Raw genomic sequence first — 10,628 nt, forward strand, 5'->3', positions numbered from 1 at the left:
AGGAGCCTCGCCACAGCATTCTGCACCCTCTGGAGTTTCTGGGTCGGCTTCAAGGGCAGCCCCGTGTAGAGCAAGTTACAATTATCAAGCCTGGGGGTGACCGTCGCATGGATCACTGTGGCCAGGTCGGGGCGGGAAAGGTAAGGGACCAACTGCTTAATACGCAGAGATGGGGAAATGCCATATGCTGTGTTCAAGAAAATCAGGGGGAAAGCTCAGTCTGGATGGTGAATATTGGAAGCATAGAACTGTAGAGTTGGAAGAGACCCTGAGGATCGAGTCCAACCTGCTGCAATACAGGAATATACAGCTGTCCTTTATGGGGTTTGAACCTGCAACCTTGGCATTATTATCAGCACCATGCTGTAACCCACTGTAACTTATACCCCGGGAGGCACATTCCCTCGAGACAGATGTCAACAACAATTTATCCATCTAAACCAATATTGTCCATTCTGACCAGCAGAGGTTCTCCAGGGTCTCAGATAATGGGCTTTCTTGTCAGCACCTACCCAAAATTTTTAGCCGGAGATGTCAGACCCTGAATGTGGGATATTCTGCGTAGGAAGCATCTATGACACATACACCCTCCTCCCAAAAATCATAAAGATTGCGGACTATGGGATTGTTATGGTAATTTAGATGTAGTAAAGATAACAGAGGGGTGCGGGTGGCGCTGTGGGTTAAACCAGAGAGCCTAGGGCTTGCCGATCAGAAGGTCGGCGGTTCGAATCCCCGTGATGGGGTGAGCTCCCGTTGCTTGGTCCCAGTTCCTGCCAACCTAGCAGTTTGAAAAAGCACATCAAAGTGCAAGTAGATAAATAGGTGAATGGGAAGGTAAACAGCGTTTCCGTGCGCTGCTCTGGTTCGCCAGAAGCGGCTTAGTCATGCTGGCCACATGACCGGGAAGCTCTTATGCCGGCTCCCTCAGCCAATAAAGCGAGATGAGCGCCGCAACCCCAGAGTCGTCCGCGACTGGACCTAATGATCAGGGGTCCCTTTACCCTTTACCTTTAAAGATAACAGAGCAAACTTTAATAGACAAAAGCATGAATATTACAAAGCTGCAGCATCCTCCAAACTATTATTTATTGTGAAGTGTTGGGTGGGGCTGTCACATTAACTATGTGGCCAAACGGAACACCTTCCAGCAACATCTTCCCTTTGCTTTTCGTGCAAACTTTTAAAATGTTCTGCGGATCATTCAGGTCACAGTTTGCCAGCTGTGCGTAATTGCCCACATGTGAATTCCCAGGTGGCATTTCGAAAGGCACTCTGTATTCCCCGAAGACCACGGTGTGACAAGAAGAGATAAACAGAAGCAGGTGCAGATTTTGCAAGTTGCCGCTTTTCCATCACTGGATCCTGTATATGCAATAATACAATTAGCTACACAGAGTCCTCCTACCTTATATTGAACCAGACCTTTGGTCGATGTAGCTCAATCTTGCCCTTCACTGACATAGCAGCTGCCCACAGTTTCAGGCAGGAGTCCATCCCAGCTCTTCCTGGAAACACCATGGATTGTATCTCAGACCTTCTGCATGCAAAGCAAGTGCTCTGCCAGTGAATCATAAAACCACAGTAACATAGACTTGGAAGGGACGCAGGTGGCACTGTGGGTTAAACCACAGAGCCTACGACTTGCCGATCAGAAGGTCGGCGGTTCAAATCCCCGTGATGGAATGAGCTCCCATTGCTCGGTCCCTGTTCCTGCCAACCTAGCGGTTTGAAAGCACGTCAAAGTGCAAGTAGATAAATAGGTACCGCTCCGGCGGGAAGGTAAACAGCGTTTCCGTGCGCTGCTCTGGTTCGCCAGAAGCGGCTTAGTCATGCTGGCCACATGACCCGGAAGCTGTACACCGGCTCCCTCAGCCAATAAAGCGAGATGAGCACAGCAACCCCAGAGTCGGTCACGACTGGACCTAATGGTCAGTGGTCCCTTTACCTTTACCTTTAACATAGACTTGGAAGGGACCACGAGAATAATTTAGTCCAACCCCCTGCAATGCAGGAATATTTCACCCAACAAGGGAGTCGAACCCATGGCCTTGAGATTAAGAATTGCATGCTCTACCCACTGAGCTATCTCTGAGGTACAGTCCTTCCCTGATTCATCTTCTACAGCAGGGGTAGGGAACCGAACCTTTTTGGCCTAGCAGGACAGATTTGTGTCTCCTTCCATGCCGTAGGCCAATTTTGACAGGTAAGTAGGACCACCCACCTGTCTATCACCTGATGGCATTATGATGTCAGATGATGGACAGGTGAGTGGTCCCACCCACCTGTCCAATGTAGCCTGTAGGGGTGGGGTGATAGTGACCAAGCAGGAATAAACTCCCTGGGCATAGGCTGATACACAGGGAGTTGAATCCTGCTTTTTGCAGGGTTCAGGTGTGCTAGCGGATCTCCTATGAGGAACCAGAGCGTATGTCCAGTTGAAGCAGTTGTCCTGCAGGGAACGCACTCAGGCACCTGAACCAAGCCGGAGTGAACTCCCCACCCACTAACTGACATGTGGGGACCTCAACCCTGCTTTTCAGTCCAATAATTCAGCTGTGTCTCTACCTCTTAATCTCATGATCGTGGGTTCACTCCCCACACTGGGCAAAAGATCCCTGCATTGCAGGGGGTTGGACTATTCGATCCTCGTGGTCCCTTCCAACTCGACAATTCTATGTTGCTGTGATATCGTTTTGTGGAAAGGGCTTCACAGGACAAATGCAGAGGCCTGATTTGGCCCACGAGCTGCAAGTTCCCCACCCTGGTTATGTAGAATCCGTTTTCTTTTCTGTTTGTTACGCAAATGCTCCATGAGAATTACAGGCCATTGTAATCGCCGTGAGATTTCTGCGCTCCCGACAGATCACCTCCGCTGTGCAACTGGTCACCTCTGTTCAGAATGTACAATTTTTCAATAATTTTTAGGAAAAGAAAAGGGCATTCCTCCCCACGCTCTGAGCTTCCAGAATTCTCCTATCTGCAGAGGGGTTGGGTGATGGTATCAGCACATTCCTAAATCCTGCCACTTATGACATCATCTATATTTACATTGGCACAAAGGGGCAGGAGAAGCTGCAGCAGAAAATGAGTTGGCATCACACTAGATCCTCCAGCTGAGAGGAAGACAGCATAATGTGCTGGGGAGGGAGAGAGCAGGGATTTACTGCAATAATAGGCAGTGAATCCCTGCTTTCTCTCTAAAGCCTCTTCTACATACTTCTCTACACTACAAAACTCTGAATAAATATATGCAATATTAATAGTTTCGCTATGTGCCAAGGTAGCTGATACATACCAAATGCACACGTTAGGTTAATTTAAATCTGCATGATGTACTTGCATGGACAAAAGGCTGTCTGCACAACCGGATGGCACAGCTTTGCTAGTGAGTACAGTATAATGAATGCTAAAGTTCTGAAAGCATTCATATTACGTTACCATTCAAGGCTGCAATCCTATACCAGGCCTGCCTTATTGATTTCATTGCAGTACAATGTTTCACAGATTATCTGGTCAGATGACGACTGCTTTGGATATTTCTGAAGGTGATAAAAAGGCTACCTTTTCTCATGATCCTGCTATACTCAGAGGCTACTGAATTTACCCAAGAAACTCTTATCCACCCTGGCAGACATAGAAATGGCAAAACTTAAAGAAGCGGTTCCCCAAATGCATGCCTGGACTAAAAGTGCGTCTCTGGGTCTGAAAAGGTGAAGACTGCTGCTTTAGATTGGGGGTGGGCACACCTATGCTTTGAATGCTGGGGCCCACTCACCAGAGCCACATGCAAAAATCCTGGCACAGAACATAGGTGGCTTGGGCACAGAATTAAGGGAAAACTTATTTTCAGCACCAGAACTGAGCTCACAGTCCTCCCACACACAAAAAACCACTCATGGTTTCACTCTCTAGCCTTCTTCTGCAGAACAACCTCTCTTCCATAAAACTGTCCACATTTCTTTTAAAGCCATCCAAGTTGGGATCGAATCCTGCCCTTTATATTCTGTGTGAAAAGTACTTTATTTTACCTGCCCTCCGTTATTTTTAATGCTGTGCAGTTTTTATGAAAAGCTGCCTTGCACATCTCATATGGAAATAAATTATTATTTTTCAAAAAACAATTTTAAAAACACACACGTTGTTTTACATTGTTATTCTACTGACTAGAAGGCGCCTTGGGCACAACACGTCAGAGACAGGAGAATGAAATCTTTTAAGAGGAAAAAAATAATGCTTTTGAATGCAACATGATATTCTAGAGAACCTTCCTTGAAGAGACTCTTTCTGGTTCCAGACTAAGAATCTGCCACAAGGGAGTCGGATTAAAAAATGCCTTTTCCTCTCTACATGTCCCAAGGGGCTATGGTAGAGCTCAAGGAAAGGAACAGCCCATTTGTTCTTAAGTGTGTACTGCACAATGTAAAATGGCAAAACAATGGGGTGGTGCTCTAGGAAATGCCCCACATAGCCTTAGCAGCTGCACATGAAGGCATGCTTCTTTCGCAAGTGCAATGCTGTAGCCATAAAGGAAGACGCCATAAAATCTGCTTTCATGTCAGAAACAATTATGCTGCTTCCCCCCCCCAACCACCCTGGCACTGATTTCCCGGCCCCAGTTACATCCGCAGTGTGGATGAGATCTAATTTAAGATGCAAACACCACCTCTAAATTGCTCTTCTTTAATAAGGGTCCCCAGGGAATTGCACACCGATAAATGTAAGCCGACTTTTAAAACTATTGACTCTTAACACCATTTCCTTCTCAAGCTGTTCTCGGTTTTGCAGTGTGCAGATCCTGTCTGATGACTGATACATTAGCCCATTAATCTTTATCAATTAGAGACAGCACACCTGAGCAACAAAACCTCTTAAAACCCCTTCTGATTTAACGCCTGGGCGTGATTGAAAGCTGACATACTAACTACACAAGGAGCCCTTTTATTTTACGGAATGGTTCCTATTCTCAGCCAGTCTGTTGAGCTGTTAAGGTGCTAAGGCTCCCCTCTAGCTCCTGTTTTCAGCTAGAGGCCTATGTTCACTCATCGGAGGAAATTCAAATGCAGGAGCTGACTCCATACTTAAGCCTCAGACTTCATTTTCACAGCACTGGAGCTTATTTCCTATGCATGGCAACTTTCCTTTAGCAACTCAGATTGAAGGCACATTGCCTCGGTGCAGAAGGAAAGGCAACATGAATGACAAGGCAGTGCAATTCTAGACACAACTGCTGCCGCCGAGTTCACTGGGGCTCATTACTTTTGCTCCTAGGGTTAGCAGGTATATGGGTTGCAAGCCAGACTGCCTAAACACTGGAGGTGTAACATTTGAAAAAGGGACATGCAGAAACCCTAAATATGGTAAGAACTTGAACATCCTCCCCTTATTTTTCTAATATTGCCTTGGTTACCAACTGTGGCAATCACACAGGGTCCCCGGACATTTCACCGTCTATTGATCCCTGTGCCACCACTTTATTTCTCGCTGCCACCACCCAGGCCCTACCTGATACAATACTGAGTCCAGTCAGGTTAAATTGGAACATAAACTTCTGTTTATTTATTGCAGTTTAACAAGCTTGTGGTTTCATAAACGGTATCGGTCAATTACAATCATGGGGTGCCTATCCAGACCTATAACTTCCGCTAGCTGCTCTCACTCACTAAACCACCTCTCAGTTATTTGTCTTCCTAGCTCCTAACTGTTCCTGACTCAGTTTATTTCGCTACACTAACTCAACCTACCCACAGACTCTATCCCAATTCACTTCCACTCCAACCAACCACCCAACTCCCAACAAATTCCCCCTTCGCCCCTCCCAGAGCTGGTTTTATAGTCCCTCTGACTCCACCCCCTGGGTTCTGATTGGGTAACTTGTTTAACTATTTCACCTCCAGCACTCTCATATGTTAATGTCACACCAACACCCCCCACCAAAGATGCAAGTCAGGCATTGTCAGGGACTGGATTGAGGAGGAATGGTGGGGACCGTCCCCCCTCCTCCTGCACCTTCCCGAGAAGAGGACAGTATAGATTTAGAACAGTGGTTTGCAGAAGGTCATAGCTCAGAGGCTGCAGAGGGGAGAAGCTGGGAAATATTGGGAGAGGAGCAGGAGGAAGAAGCAGCACCAGGAGAGAGACAACTGACAGACTCAGTGTCCTTGGAAAGCATTCCTGACCACTGCCCCCTCTCCCAGGACCAGGCGTGCATTGAAAGTAGGAGAACAGAAAGCTCAGAGGCAGAAAGCACAGATCAGCTGACGCAGGGATGACGTATAATAAGAGAGACGGAAGAGGTGGGACTTTACTCAGAGCAACGCTATTATCTAAGAGAGACAGCATTTCTACGTCTCTCTCTGTGAATATTGAATAAAAGACTTGGCAAGAACTCTTCTTGGTTATCTACTTCTTGGCTGCCACCGTGGGCGGGATCGGATTCCTTGAAGCCTTAGAGGCATACTTTCCCATATCTTTCCTCCAAATCACGTAGAAGCTGCAGACCCTCTAAGAGTCCCTGTTTTCCAGGGATAGTCCCGGATTTAGAGGCGCCATCTCAGTTGATGGTGTGTGGCCCCAGGCCCCCTCAATCGCAAGGGAAGGCTTAGAAAGTTGTGGAGTGCCCTGAGATCAATGGATGCAGGGCGGTAAACAAATTTAATGAATGAATGAATGAATGAATGAATAATAAAGTTGAGGTCGTTCAAATCTGTTTCAGGTTTTTTTAACTTTCATATGTAAGTAATTTTCTTGATCTTACTGCCTGTTTGTTTTTATAGTCAAGTTATGTATGAATTTTATGGCATAAAATAATAAATAAATCAGTCCTTATGGGACCCAAGTGAACAAACTAGCTTGACCCCTTAATTTAGGCTAATATGTTTGCATAATTCAACCCTCAGATCCGTATTACTTCAGGTTGTTCTTGCACGGAAGAGCCGATCCGCTCACTTACCTTACTGCAGCTTTCGCCAACCTATTTTTTTTTTAAAAAAATAATATTTATTAGAGCTTTAAAGATTACAGAAAAAAGAAGAAAGAAACAATGAAAAGTTAAACAAAACAAAGCAATACCTTACAATACATAAAAAAAGAAAAACAATACAGCAAAACAACAAGAAAAAACAACATTTAAAAACACATCCAATATTTCCATATCTTTATCTTTCATTTACCTGTTTCATCGACCTCCTCACACCTCCCTTTTTTGTATTCTAGTTCAATTAGCTATTTCAGCAAATCCTTTCCATCTTTCTCAATTTTTGTTCTATAATTTATCTTAACACAATCTAACCTTAAATTTTCCACTTTGGCCCATTAACAATCTATTTTTACTTAATTCTTTATAACATTTCTGCTAAAGCCATATAACTTCATTCCAGCATCCTTCTAACATTCATTAATTTTGCAATATTTCTGTAAATATACTTTAAATTTTTTCCAATCTTCTTCCACCGACTCTTCTCCCTGGTCTCGGATTCTGCCAGTCATTTCCGCCAATTCCATGTAGTCCATCAGCTTCATCTGACATTCTTCCCAGGTGGGTAGATCTTGTGTCTTCCAATGCTTTGCGATAAGTATTCTTGCTGCTGTTGTAGCATACATAAAGAAAATTTTATCCTTCTTTGCCACCAATTGGCCGATCATGCCCAGGAGAAAGGCCTCTGGTTTCTTCAGGAAGGTATATATAAATACCTTTTTCATTTCATTATAAATCATCTCCCAGAAAGTCTTAATCCTTGGGCATGTCCACCAAAGGTGAAACAATGTACCTTCAGTCTCATTACATTTCCAGCATTTATTATCGGGCAAATGGTAGATTTTTGCAAGCTTGACTGGTGTTATGTACCACCTGTAGATCATTTTCATTAGATTCTCTTTTAAGGCATTGCATGCCGTAAACTTCATACCTGTGGTCCATAACTGTTCCCAGTCAGCTATCATAATGTTATGTCCAACATCTTGTGCCCATTTAATCATAGCAGATTTCACCATTTCATCCTGAGTATTCCATTTCAACAGCAAGTTATACATTCTTGACAAATTCTTAACTTTGGGGGTCTAACAATTCTGTTTCCAATTTTGATTTTTCCACCTGGAAGCCAAGTTTTTTGTCCAAATTATATGCCTCCATTATTTGATAATAATGGAACCAGTCTCGCACTCTGTTTTTTTAATTTTTCAAAACTCTGCAGTTTTAATTTGTCTCCCTCTTGTTCCAGAATTTCCCAATACTTCGGCCATTTGGCCTCCATATTGAGTTTTTTCTAAGCCTTTGCTTCCATTGGTGACAACCATCTTGGGGTTTTATTTTCTAGAAAGTCCTTATATCTTATCCAGACATTAAACAGTGCTTTTCTGACAATATGGTTTTTAAACGCTTTATGTGCTTTAACCTTATCATACCACAGATATGCATGCCCAGCTTTCGCCAACCTTGTGCCTTCCAGATGTTTCCAACTGGCCAGGGCTGAAGGGAGTTATAGCCCAAAACATCTGGATGGCAACAGGCAGGCAATGGGTGGCTTATTTGTGATCAGCACTGAATTTCGAGGATGGGTAAGGTCGTGACTGTACTCACCTAAGAGCACTCCCGGCAAATTCCATGCAGGGGGTGCAAAACACAATCAGATACCCGCTAAATAATAATATAAAAAACTGGCTCTTGGATAGAATCACAGGTGAGTCATACAGTTACATGTGACAAGGAAGCATTGCTAAATTGGCCAGTGTGCTGCAGGTGGAGTAGCAATACCTGAAGAAGGGTGAAGGAGGTTTCTTGCTATAGCTTCATTTATTTTGACATACATAAATTTAATGACTATCTCTTTTCAATTTACTCCCCCTGGCTGGATGAAGAGCTGAGTACAGTTTCCGTCTCTAAAACCAATTAATTGTGATGACCTTGGAAGGCAGTTTCTGGTTATAGTACCTCTTGATGACTAACTGGCATTTCTGCTGTTATGCTGATTGTAGTGATTTCGACATCAGTCAGAGGAAATAGTTCAGTGTTTCCAGCCTCTGAAATTTAATATTGAAATATTAGATTTGCACAAGACACAGCATTAGTCATAACTGAACGACAACACACTCCCCCCCCCCCAAATGTGAGCATGTCTGCTCAGAAATAAGTCCTATTCAGTTCAATGGGACTTACTCCCAGGCAATCCTTACCGGTGCTTTTGCTACATGGTGATTCATGAATAAGAGAATAGCCAAAACAGACAGCCAACTGAAAACAGGTGCATGAACAAATAACACATTTTCCTTATACCATTGAAGTTTTCCTCTTCCGGGGGGGGGGGATGACAATGGAATATATGCGCTTTTCGCATCAATACATTCACTGTTTTAACTTTTGCCATTTGTCACACTCTTCCTGCAAATTGTCATTTTACAGTTCGATGTTGAAATCCACATTTATTCATTCAAGAAATTCGGATCTGCTGTTCTGCTTCACAAGGGAGTTGCTTAAATCACAATCACAAAAGCAACAAATTAAACGTTGGAGCACAAATTATCAAACAAAAACAGCAGCACAAAGCACATGATACAGCTGCTCCCTACCTCAGAAATGGGGTATCTGTGTGTCCCGTCCCCCCCTCCCCCCAGTACGAGTTGGATTCCAACTCCGAACAGCCTAGATCCAAATACCAATATTGTTATTACACCTAGTTGAGGTTTCATTATATGGAGGAAGCAGAGGTTGCCTGGGAGCAAATATACCAGTTAGCTAAGCTTTCATTAGAGGAATATGTAACAAAACCTCTTAGAACAAGGCTTCTCCGGCCTCATTACTTGCATTTGTTGTTGTTGTTGTTTAGTCGTGTCCGACTCTTCGTCACCCCATGGACCAGAGCACGCCAGGCACTCTTGTCTTCCACAGCCTCCCGCAGTTTGGTCAAACTCATGCTGGTAGCTTCGAGAACACTGTCCAACCATCTCATCCTCTGTCGTCCCCTTCTCCTTGTGCCCTCCATCTTTCCCAACATCAGGGTCTTTTCCAGGGAGTCTTCTCTTCTCATGAGGTGGCCAAAGTATTGGAGCCTCAGCTTCAGGATCTGCCCTTCCAGTGAGCACTCAGGGCTGATTTCCTTCAGAATGGATAGGTCTGATCTTCTTGCAGTCCATGGGACTCTCAAGAGTCTCCTCCAGCAACATAATTCAAAAGCATCAATTCTTCGGCGATCAGCCTTCTTTACTTGCATACTCACAATGTGAAAGACCCAGGCTATCCATGTAAGATATCTTAATGCAAGATACAGTGGTACCTCAGGTTACAGGCGCTTCCGGTTACTGACGCTTCAGGTTACAGACTCCACTAACCCAGAAATAATACCTCGGGTTAAGATCTTTGCTGCAGGATGAGAACAGAAATTGTGCGCTGGCTCTGCGGCGGCAGCGGGAGGCCCCATTAGCTAAAGTGGTACCTCAGGCTAAGAACAGTTTCAGGTTAACAACGGACCTCCAGAACGAATTAAATTCTTAACCTAAGGTACCACTGTATCTTTGAAGCACCTCTTCCTTCCTTTGCTGAGACACAGGAGTACTGCATAGATTTCTGGACTAAATTTGGCAATAAAGTTTTGGATGTCGTAACGGAAGCACTGCAGGTCTGTGCTCGTGTAATA

Source organism: Podarcis bocagei (genome assembly GCF_964188305.1).
Source record: "Podarcis bocagei genome assembly, chromosome: 4".
NCBI classification, from domain to species: domain Eukaryota; kingdom Metazoa; phylum Chordata; class Lepidosauria; order Squamata; family Lacertidae; genus Podarcis; species Podarcis bocagei.